The following is a 12,707-nucleotide window of genomic DNA, read 5'->3' on the forward strand; positions in this document are numbered from 1 at the left end:
GTACGTAGCTGGAATAGGAGGAGCGGACACACTGAAATCGACGGTCAGGGACCGGTTCGGCGGGTAGTTGATGCCTACGGCCTCTATTCAGGCGCATCAGGATCACGACTAATAGATTTTGGAAGCAGCACGCAGCGGAAGAAGCCCAAGAAGGCTCGAGAGATTGGAACTCGTACAATCAGTAAGGAGGCTCCAAATGCCACCATCCGAAAAGCAAAAGTCCAGCTATGTAAACAGCCAGTAGGATGCTGTTGACCACGAACGCACGCGCCGCCAAAACACGTTCTACGGAAGTGGCTAGAGGACCCAAATCGAAAAATGAAACCTCGCCATTCCTTACATTCACAGGGACCAACACATCAGAAATTTCTGGCGGTCACGGTCCAATTTCCATCACAACGAACCACTCTACTTTTGCAGTATGTCGACCACTGGAAATTTCCGCGAACAGCATCGTTAAAGCAAATGAGTGACATTGACTGAATTCCAGGCACAGGTCTCAAACGAAGTGGTAGTCGTTGCATGGGGGTCACTACGAAATATCAAAAGTAACGCGAACAGGGGGCGCGGTAAATCCTCCTTTCTGGGCTCGTAGTGATTCAGGTCGCGTAAATGCTTCCTTCGCTCAATTAGTGACTGACAAAATCCACTATAAACGTCAAAATATTAGCCAACTTTAGTTCGTACTTTTGTTATATGTAAGATCTCTAGTTTTACTTTAGTTTCTAAAACTATCGTAGATCGTTTAAGTGTCGTGCCACAAGATGGGCAAAGCACAGAAGATGGGACAAGAACTAGCGCAGAGACCTTTTGCTCTTATGTGAGCGTTCAGATCACCTTTGGCAGGATTCGCTGCCGTTATGTTTAATTTGTTTTGAATATGGTCTGGCGAGCAGCAAGGCTTGCGTATGTTAGATATGATGCAGTTATAAATATCTTAAGGTTTGCTTAAGTCGATAAAATTTAGATCTGCTCTGTCTCTGTGCGACTTCTTGTAGAAGTGGGTCTGAGAGTTTTTTGTGAGCTGTCTGTCGACGCTCACAAAAAACTCTGCGCTTGTGGTAAGGTTGTGTTACGTTAGTTAAAATAATAGTCAAGTTTGATGATTCGGCAATATGTGTGTAATAAAATATTCAACCATCGACATGAGGGTGACACCGGCTGAACCAGACGAAGGAAATACTGAAGGGCTGGTGGTTTGAAAGGAACGGCGAGCAAAATATTGTCTTGAGCAAGCAGTTTGACAGCAGACAATTTCCGCTCAGGACAGACTTCACTTGGTTCTGACACGCGGAAGAAAACAGATCGGGCGAGAATTTAGTAGTCGCAGATGCGACACCGAAACGATTTTTTCGGGAGAAGATTTTAACGCGTGTGAAAAAACTCGTCGGAAAATTGTCGTCGCGAGTGAAACTTTCTCAGCAGTGACTGTTTGGACAATAGTGGTGACCAGTTCGGGAGGGAGCAGGCCAGAACTGTGACAAAAGAGCGTGCTAGTCTTCCCACGCAGCCGTCGGACAATCGGACCGAGCACGTACCACCACAACCTGAAGGAAAAGTATCGCATCGGTCTGAACGAGCAAGTGATTGTGTCGTGAGGGGGAGGCCTAAGCTCGACCCTCATTATCAGAAGGCAAAAATTAAGCCCGCACGATATTAAGCCTGTTCTAATGACCCTGCCACTTCTAGTTTTCCGATCTGTTTACTTCACATCCTTGCTCTCACTTGAGTACTATGGCTCTAAGTTTCATAACTTTCCCTACCCAGTAATCTCTAGCTAATTGAATGTCGTTAAAAAAACGTAAAAAACTTATCTATATCTTTTTGAAAACCATTGATGTCCAAGTTTAATACATTTTCCCCTCTCTCATTCACAGTAGAATCTCACCAACCTATCCCTGTATCTGCAATATGGCATTGCTTCACGAGTCTTCGGTGCATACCCTTCTTGATAACCGTCTACCCAGAACATCATGACATACCTCACATGCAGATGATATAGAGAACATCATGACAGCATCAGAGTGCCAATAATTATCCGAAATATCGACCCTCCCCTCGCCCCTGCGATTACAGGCTGGAAACAACAACACTACAACAAAGTGTGCATATCCGCCACAATGATCAATCAGCAAACGACGATGTCAATTACACAATATGTATCCCACTTCCTACCTTTTTCCTTTACTTACATAAGAGGGGAGCAAGCCGCCCCTAAATACGGCTTTCCTTTCCCCCACTAACATGTGACATGTAATTAAAAAAAATGAATTATCGGCCTCGTTAAGCTAAAGCATTTGGGCCTAAATAAACGTATTTAAGATAAAAAAAGAATAACTGTTTTGGTTGAGCTGTGATGAATTCATCTTGGGTGACTGCTTCCTGGTAGGTGCTGTTCAAATACATAATCAGATTGGTTAAGTTTCCACAGTGTATAAAGAAAACTAACTGATGTAAAAGAAAAGAGCTATACTACAGGAACACATACATGCCTTAGAACAGGATGCTGCCCACAGTGAAGTGGATTTGGAATGAGTTCACAATGTGGATCGAACATCTGAGAAGAACAGCGACCCAGATGATTTGTGGGTGCAAGCGAATGAATAAAATTTCTTAACACCCAGCGCAAATTGAAACACTTCAAAAATTGTGAAATGTTTCTCAATGAAAGAGTTAACTAGCAATATAAGGAATGGATCGCAGACTGTTGGCATCATCACTTTATACCGAATTTTATGGTAAGTTATTCAAACAATATAGTAAATCTTAAACAAAGAAACTTGATTTTTCCTACAGAGAACTATGGAGAAGAATGGAGAACATGGCTATCAATCCGAATGTACATACATGTCTTAGTATCAATTTGGTTTTCCACCAAGATAAGGATAATGTATTTGCAACTTCCAGCCAGCTATAAGAATAATCAAGATCCCGAATAATAAAAAATAGTTACTCGCCAATTTTATTTGTAACACATAAAATATTTTCAAAGGCCTCGTCAAGCATCTCTCGCTATTTGCTTTCGTTCATTCACCATTTCGCGGCAGGCGTCGATTGCAATGCGGAAAAGAAGTTGTTTATTCTGATGCAACTGCTGGACGGTTGCATCAACTGATTCGAAGACGGAAAAATCAGTGAAGAGTTGTTTATCCACCCAATGGTGTCCAATTAATTTTCACGTCGTGAACAGATCGAAGCCACTGCTTAAACATTCCCTTTTGATCATGTCAAACACCAAATCATCAGTCAAGCGGTGTCTCTTCAGGAAGAAACCCATCGGTCCAAAATGCCTGATACACCGTAATGAATTGAATAGTTCATTTTTGTATAGTGGCCGTCACGTGATGATACTTTCTCACAAGGCTCCAATTCGAGACAAGATAGATCCAGGACGAATTAGTGATCTCTCACTTGTAATTTTTTTTACATTTTTTGTCCCCACATATTTCTGGTTTTCTTACAGCTGATATAATGATGATTGAAGCGCTTCCGATGCCGACGTCACGGGGCGGTACGGCACACTTTCGCAATCTTTCCAATTCAATATATTTTATTTATAGTCGTTTCACAATCGTCCTTTGTCGTTTTTCCAGCAATTGTCTACTGCATCGTATAGGCTCAATAATCGAAGCATCTTTTTCGCACGGCCAGTGCCGAATAGTTTTGGACCACTTAACTTGAAAACCGGATTCTTATCTATTGATTTGAAATCTGTATGATTCGCGTATTATTAACGTATATTGCGACTAATTAGACAGTAATGTATCTGCTTCGGTAGAAACGGTGCAATACCATCTGCCGCTTTTCAATTTCCCGCTGGTGTCTTCTATCGGGTGATATTTTCAACATTTGACTATAAATCACCGACTTTAAGCGGTTTTATATAAATATTTTTCATTTTGCAGTGAGAGTCGTAAGAGCATTTCATAAACAAAACAAGACGTATGGATGAGGCCGCAAGTGGATTTGTTTATCAATAATAGACTGGTGTCGAAGGTCTTTGCAGCACGAACTGTTCTTCAAAGGACGATAAAGAAGGGCCGCATAATGTGCACAGATATGAAAAAGGCGTATTGCGCATTTTCTCGATTTTAGAATCCGAATCGAATTTTTTGAAAGAGATATACGTTTACAATGATGCATTAACGTGTTATGTTTATTTTGGATTTTAAATTATGTCTTTAATGGCAATGGTAAAAAACTAGGAATTAAAAGCAATTCAATAATTTTGAATCTTGATTTTCTCGATTGCCTCAAGTTGGAGTAACGCCCTTCTGAAATGTTGTCCTAGATTTATTTCCATCGAAATAGAAATTCATAATGTATTTTGCGTTGCTTCCCAGTCAAAAAGAGCAAGCTGCCGGCTAAGGGGGGGGGGGCTATTTGCCAACTCGGATGCGCTAATTGCTCTTCAATTTGCCAGCAAATTGCTGGCAATTAGAGGGTTATTTCAAATGCAACATTTGGGCGATTTGCCGCCGTCATTTTTTTGCCGCCCAACCCGCCCTTAAATCGCCTCCAAATCGCCCAGAGAACGCGCCATTTAATCGCCCTTAATTGTCTAATATGAAAACTACAAAAAATGCTTATTTTCGGATTCATTATCTACCCAGTAAACCAGTAAGCACTAAAGTAAGCAGCATATTGACTATATAAGAGCTGTCCGATGTTTATAAGCTTTATATGGGCTTTACAAATGTTTATAAGCTGCATAGCATGTTTATAAGTTTTATACAAGCTTTTCGAATGTTTATAAGCATTACAAGCATTAAGCATTAAAATAGACCGTATATGGGTATACGAAGCTATACTTTTAGAGCCTAAAAACCCTGTAGTTGTAAGCCGTAAGCGGTAGTCAGCGATGCCTTTATAATGCCGTTTATGCTTGACATTTCTATTAAACTAAAGCAATGAAGTCCAAATCAAAACAAATATGATGTGGTGTACTTTGTAAGCTCAAGAAAAAGCTTGTCGGCTTCGGAGATTTGGAACAAACAAATTAAAGTTAACTAAATCTTTGAGCCATAAAATGATACGAAACTGCGATGCATTACTTTTAAGTTTAGCGTAGGAATGGAAGTAATTTCAAAAATAAAATATTCCCACAACCATGCTTCTGTTCGTCGATGAGTGAAATCAACTTCCAATCGAACTAAAAGCCGTTCGATTTAAGAACGGCAAATATCATTTATATGACCAAATGCTCAAATGGATCAAACAGCAAGCGCACTGGAACAACTTATCCCCCATATCTTCTAGAAGCAGAAGTTCGAGCCTGGATCAAACGCTGTATAGAAAAAAGTCAAACACATGTGGCAGATAGACCATGAAAGATAGAAAGAGAGAAAAACAGTCTTTCCTCCATTTTCGTTTTGTTTTTTTTTCAACCAGTGGGTTCTACCCATTACACAAATTGTTTTGACATTCCTCCATAGGCGGGGTGGAAAAGTGGGAGTAGGCTGCATATCAGCCGAATATTTCGCCAAAAGTGGCTTTTGAACAGCACTCATGTACAACATGATGCCTATCAGCTCAGTTACCCTTGTTCTATACGCGACTATAGAACCGAATTGATGCCATTTTTACGGCTTAGTGGTTACTTGGGTACTGTAACCCGCCAGGGTAACAATTTTGCACTGGGTGGAAATATACCCTTTTTTGCGTATACACTCCGTAGAGTGTATTGTTTACGTAAAATTATGCTCACCGCTTCATTTTCGCGTTTGTGAACGGTTTTATTCGTACAGATAGGTTAGATAATTTTTGTTTTACGTTTGTGAATTAGTAACATAGGGTTTAGGTAGGTCTCCGCTCTCCTCTCGCTGTAAAAGTGATTGCTAACTATGCTGTACCATGGCAATGACAGCTATGCGGCGGTGTGTTTTTTGGTGGTTGGTTGGTGGAGTGAAAAAAGGCGGCCATCGAGATAAGGTAGAAAGTGACGGACCACGGCAACGAAAAGACGTCCAGAAAATTGTTGATTTATTTCGGGACAGTTTCCCGCCACCGTAACCAACGTTCAGTGCGCGTGTGCGACGGTCGATTTCCGTCGAAAGTGCCGGCCCGTGGTCCGGGTGCTCGTTTGTATAGTGGTGCTGGATCGCCGTCGGGGGAAGCTAATCACCAAGGAGCTTTCGCTTCCCCGGCTAACCGTTAAGGATCCGACGCACCCGCCCCTCTCGCTGCAGAGGATAAGTCGAACGAGCCTTGCTCTCCTCTGCAGCTAACAGTCAAGGAGAGGGAAGCAGGTAGGACAACGGCTCCACCTGGGAAGAACACTGCGGTGTCTTCTGGGATTCCTTGCGGGGAGCAAGTGAATCCGGTGATTAGTCACCAACGTCGCTAGGGAGGTTCCAACAAAGGAGCCAAGCTCACCTCCCTAGCTAATTGTCAAGGACCGCTGCCGGAGCAGCCAACGACCAAAGGAGAACGCGGCCGTTGTTGTCCCGGCCGGTCGGAGGAAACCGCCCGCCTTTCCGCCAGCAGTAGCAGATCACCAGCAGCAGCAGTTGAGAGAGTAGCGGAGAATAAAAGTCGGTAAATTTAATAATTTATTTTGTTTGTTTACTTTTTTCCTTGTGAAACGAAAATCCGAAATTCTGTAGAAGCACCTAGGCCGCCCTGAAAAGAAGGGTTCGCCGGGCAAACAAGAACCCGAGTAGTGGGCAAACCCCTACTTACATTTGGCGCACAGCGCAAAACACACTGAAAAAAATATTTTCCTATTTTGGAAAATATTTTTTTCTTCCGGAGTGTGGGGTGCTTCTACTAAATCTAGGATTTTCGTAGAACAGTCGGTGAGGTTTCTTCCGCAATATTGTTCCGCGGTCGTATTATTTATTTATTTACATTTGTTGGCGTATTTTTTCGATTTTTTGTTTTTTCCTTTTTATTTTTGTCCGAATTTGTGGATTGCGTTGTTTGTGTTTGGTCTGCCGGACGAGTAGTTTGAAGGTTGTTGTCATTTATTCGGTTGCGGTGGCCAATCGCCTTGTATTCTCAATCCGGTTTGAGACATTTTTGGAGCAGCTTGATTTCCTGAAATTTTAAGGGAATCGTTAGTGGGCGAAAAATCAGAAATAATACCGTGTCAGTACTTACATGCTTTGTGTCTTGGTGATTTCTTCCAATATAGCGCAAGTTATGATGGCGTTGGAGAAATTCAACCAAGCGTGTGTGTTCATGCGCGTCGATCATTTACATTTCGATGAGCTGGATTTTGAGTTGCTATCTCGAAGCATTTTTATCTCTCCTGATTCGGATCTTTCGGGTGTCCAGCGGCAGCGGCGTCTTCGGGGAATTTTGTCGCATGAGCGGTCGTCTCGGAGGGAATTAGTTCGCAATTTCCGGGGTGACGTGGGTGAAGAAAAGGAGATCTGCCTTGGTAAATTACTAACAATCAAGGAAGATCTCCAGTACCGGTGCCCAAACAAGGAGATTTACCGAACACGGTTGCTTCATTTGGGGTCTAGGCTCCAGGTTATCCGAAATTATGCGGCAGGGGAGGTCAACCAGGAAATTTCGGGGTTGCTGGAGGAAGTTCTAGCAGTTTATGCCAGTCATTTCAATGACGAACAGGCAGCACTTCCTCCCGATAACCAAGAAGGGGAGGATGGAGAAATTTTGGGAGATTTGCTGAGTACAGACGTACCTGCAATTCCACAGGGATCCAATCCTTCCGATAACGAAGGATCTCTTTCTAAACAGCTCGTAGGAGACGACCTGTTGCGTGTCTTGTGCGAGATGAGGGACGAGATTCGACAATTGCGACAGCAATCCGACGATAATAGAGCCCTAGCGTCTCAGGGGTCTGATGCTTTTTCAAAAGCTACCGAAACGCTAATGGGCGGGATTGCTTCACTGACAACAATTTCGTCAGTTTTGAGAAAGACGGTTCAAGAAGTTGTCTCACTTCGTGAATCCGTCAATGAACTTCGGGCACTAGTACATCAGAAGGAAAGTGCTCCCGAGATGGATCTGCAGACCGATCTGGAAGATTTGCGTTTGATGGACGTACCAGAATCATTTGATGCACCAGAGATTCCTCGCCCAACACTGGCGCCCAGTCCCGATCAATTTGTGTTGAAGCGAGGATTCTCGGGTCAACAAAATCTATGTCCATCACTTCCTATCGAGAAACCGAAACAGAATACTGGATTCACAGCCCCGTACCAAACTCAGAACCAGCCTTACGTTCCTGAATTGACCGAACAGCTGGCGGGACCATCATATCCGAACTTTTCGATATCCACCCATGCGGGAAACGGATCGATCGTGGCCCCCAGGAATTACTCGCGAAACCCGCAACGCGTCGCTGATTGGAAGATTCGGAAGTATGCTGGAACTGATGAAGGAACTGGACTTAATGAGTTTTTGGACACCGTAGCAAATTACGCTGCGTGTGAACAAATGTGCGAAGAAGAACTTTTCAATTCTGCGATGCATCTGTTCACTGGCAATGCTTTGACCTGGTATCAGGCTATGCGTGCGCAAAACCGGTTGTTTAACTGGAACCATCTTGTTTGCGAGCTCAAGGTAAATTTCGTACATCCTGAACTTGATGCTACGCTCACAATGAAGGCTCTCCAGCGCCGGCAGATGCGTAACGAATCTTTCCAGGAATACTTCCTGGAAATGGAAAAAATATTTCGTGCTATGACGGTTCCAATGGCACCGAGCGAAAAACTCGACGTGCTCAAGCGGAACCTGAAAGCCGATTATAAACAAATGCTGATTCTCAGGCCAGTGAACACGCTTTCAGAATTGATGAGTCTTGGTAAATCGATCGACGCCTCCAAGACGCCGATTTATCAGAAAGTTTTCGGTTCTTCTCGGGAAGTTGCTGCTTATTCTGATAATCCACCACAAAACAAACAAAAACAAAATAATCAAAACCAAAAGGGAGGTGGACAGAATAACGGCAACGCAAAATCCAAAACGTTTTGGAACAAGAATGCCAAACCGGCAGGTCTTGATTCAAGCAAGCCTCCTGACAACCAGAAAAAGAAACAGCAAGGGAATCAGGATGGCAAGAATCTCGAAGGAAACAATCAAAAACCGATCGAACCACCGCAGAAACCTATAATGTGTCTGGAGTATTTGGTGGAAAAGCATCGTCCTCCCGTGCTCGGCGTCTGCTACAATTGTGGAGACAAAGGACATGAATTTGAGGAATGCCGGAAACCAAATCGGGTCTTCTGCATCGTGTGTGGTTTTAAAGGATTTGATGTTTCTCGTTGCCCTTACTGCCTAAAAAACGGGATCAGAACCAACTGAAGTCGCAGTTGGCAGTAAAGCAGCGCTCCAAAGAACAACTAACAATCCATCCCCAGATTTACGAAAGTTTTCGACCGGCTTGTGATGAGGACTATGATAATTCGTTGTCTGTCGAAACCATCGTCCTTGACGACCCGTTCGATAACCGTCCATTTGCAATAGTCGCTGTGTACGGCAAATCCTTCAAAGCCTTGCTCGACAGTGGTAGTAACGCCACAATTATAACTAAAAAGCTATACCGAAAGTTTTCGAAAAGTCCCTTGAAAAGGTTGGAACGACCATTCGAACTACGTTCTGCAAATGGTCAATCCTTACCAATCATTGGACAAGCGTATCTCCCGTATACTTTTCAAAATTTGACAAAGGTCCTATGCACTCTTGTAGTAGAGCATCTGACCGTCAACTCCATTCTAGGTATGGACTTTTGGCGCGCCCTTGGGGATTTCTCCTGAGATACAAAACTGTGCTCTGTTGAACTCAGGTCAGGAATCAGAAGACGATGAAGAAGATGAAGTACCGCGTGAGTCGATACTCACTTCGGAACAGTTAGCGCGCGTAGAAGAAGTAAAGAAGTGTTTCCAGGCAGTAGAGCCCGGAAAGCTAAGCCCAACCTCATTCACAGAGCACAGGATTGTCATCAAAGATGAATTCCAAGGTGCGGCACCCGTTTGCCGATATCCTTATCACATGAGCCCAAAGAAACTGTCAAAGGTCTGGGAAGAGGTTGACCGATGGCGGTCTATGGGAATTATCGAGGAGTCTGATTCGGATTGGTCGCTTAATATTGTGGCGGTCACGAAACCAGACGACTCAATTCGCCTTTGTCTAGACGCTAGGCCTCTCAATGAGCGTACTGTACCAGATGCATACCCTCTGCCCCACCCTGGGCGAATATTGGGCGGCTTACCCAAGGCGAAGTACCTGTCTACTATAGACTTGAAGGAGGCCTTTCTCCAGGTACCCCTGGCCAAGGATAGTCGCAAATATACCGCTTTCAGTGTTCCCGGCAGGGGTATGTTCCAATTTACTCGTCTACCATTTGGTCTCGTCAACAGCCCCGCTACTCTGGCGCGACTGATGGACCAGGTTCTAGGACGAGGTAAATGGGAACCTTACGTTTTCGTCTACCTAGATGACATCACCGTGGTAAGCGAAACGTTCGAGCATCACATACAGTTGCTCAAAGCAGTGGCCGATTGTCTAGCAAGAGCCAACCTAACCATCAATTTGGAAAAATCCCATTTTGGAGTCCCCGAACTAAAGTTTCTTGGTTATTTGTTGAATCGGGACGGACTCAAGGTCAATCCGGACAAAATTCAGCCGATTCTCGACTACGAGAGACCGGTTACCGTGACGAAACTTCGTCGTTTCCTCGGTATGTGCGGTTATTACCGCCGCTTCATTGATCGGTTCAGTGAGGTCACTGCTCCCTTGAGCGATCTGCTCAAAACGAAAACCAAGAGCTTAGTTTGGAACTCCGAGGCAGAACTCGCGTTCCTTAAAATTAAGGAACTTCTAGTCACTCCTCCAGTTTTAGTCCCACCAGACTTCTCCAAAGAGTTTATCCTTCAGACAGACGCTAGTGACGTAGCAGTCGCTGCTGTTCTGGTGCAGGAGTATCCCGAGGGTGAGAAAGTAGTTGCTTACTTTTCGCACAAACTGACCACTCCCCAAAGGAACTATCATGCAACTGAGAAGGAAGGTCTGGCGGTGATAATGGCGGTTGAACACTTTCGAGGTTACTTGGAAGGTTATCATTTTCGACTGGTCACTGATTCGTCAGCGATTACATGGATACTGAAGACTAAATGGAAAACCAGTTCACGTTTGAGTCGTTGGAGTTTAGAATTACCACTCTACGACATGTCTATTGAGCACCGGAAAGGCAAGGACAATGTCGTTCCAGATGCGTTATCCCGGGCCGTAGCAGCCGTTTCAGCTTTGTCCACCTCAGACTGGTACTGTTCCATGAAGTCAAAAGTAATCCAAAATCCTGACGACTATGCCGACTTCAAAGTAGAAAATGATCAACTTTTCAAGTATGTCAACTCGAAAGTTGTTCCGTGCGACTCGCGGTTCAGTTGGAAACTCGTCCCAGCACCCGAGTTCCGTCAAGATTTGATCCAACGTACCCACGAAAATTTGCTTCACGTGGGATACGATAAAACGATCCACGAAGTGCAGTTGCGATATTACTGGCCTCGAATGGGATCGGAAGTACGAAAGTTTATTCGAGAATGTGGGACGTGCAAGGAAATCAAAGCTCCTTTCGTCCCAGTCCAGCCCGAAATGGGTCAGTCGCGTGCGACTAATGCACCATGGCGAATGGTTTCTGTGGACTTCATCGGTCCTCTTCCAAAAAGCAAACGTGGCAATCAACACTTGCTTGTCGTCCTCGACGTCTTCAGCAAGTACGTCATGTTAACCCCCGTTCGCAAAATCGCTAGTACGTCACTTTGTACGATACTGCGCGAACAGTGGTTCAATCACCATGGTAGCCCGGAAATTCTGCTGAGCGACAATGCCTCCACTTTCACCTCGAAGGAGTTCAGTCAATTCATAAAAGAAACCAACGTCAAACATTGGCTGAATTCCCGCTATCATTCGCAGGCTAACCCAGTGGAGCGAACAAATCGCTCGATAAACACCGCAATCCGGGTATATGCTCGAACCGAGCAGCGCAACTGGGATGTCCACATCACCGATGTGGAGCGCATCCTAAATACTACCGTTCATTCCTCCACTGGGTTTAGTCCTCATTTCATTATACACGGGTGTGAAATGGCATCTGCCGATGACTTCAGTAGGATTTCCGGTGAGGGTGACCTAGAAACAAGACACCAACAGATAGACAAAATCCGGGAGATTGTGGTCAAAAATTTGGCAAAAGCAAGCGAGGGCATTCGACATCAGTACAACTTGCGTCATCGAAAGTTCTCCAAACCTTTTGAAACGGGACAAATGGTGTACCGTCGAAACATGAAGTTGTCGAATGCACTCGAGTCTTACAATGCTAAACTTGGACCGCAATACTTACCGGCAAAAATTGTCTCAAAAAAAGGTGTATCCTCCTACGAGCTGGAGGATTTAGCAGGTAAAAATCTCGGAGTTTGGCCAGCAAATCTCCTTAAACCAGCATAAAAAAACTTTTCCGTGCCGTTTGTGGACTGACGGTATGCTTTTCTATGGATTACTCACTTGGGAGTTTTCCAAAAGCAGCCGTCAGTTCCCGACGGTAACAACACGGGCTTTGGTCCGAATAAAATAAAATAAGTTTCTCTGTCCTCTCTATTAAATTCGAGGAAAACCAAAACTGCTGCGGGTAGGTTCTTCAAAACACTCCCTCCTGCAATTTTTCAGAGCCACACTCGCGCAGTGTGGTAAGCAAACACTCGCACGAAATATATGCTTCGGCCCCGGTGACGACTACG

This window comes from Topomyia yanbarensis, unplaced genomic scaffold (assembly GCF_030247195.1).
Source record: "Topomyia yanbarensis strain Yona2022 unplaced genomic scaffold, ASM3024719v1 HiC_scaffold_40, whole genome shotgun sequence".
Taxonomy (NCBI): Eukaryota; Metazoa; Arthropoda; class Insecta; order Diptera; family Culicidae; genus Topomyia; species Topomyia yanbarensis.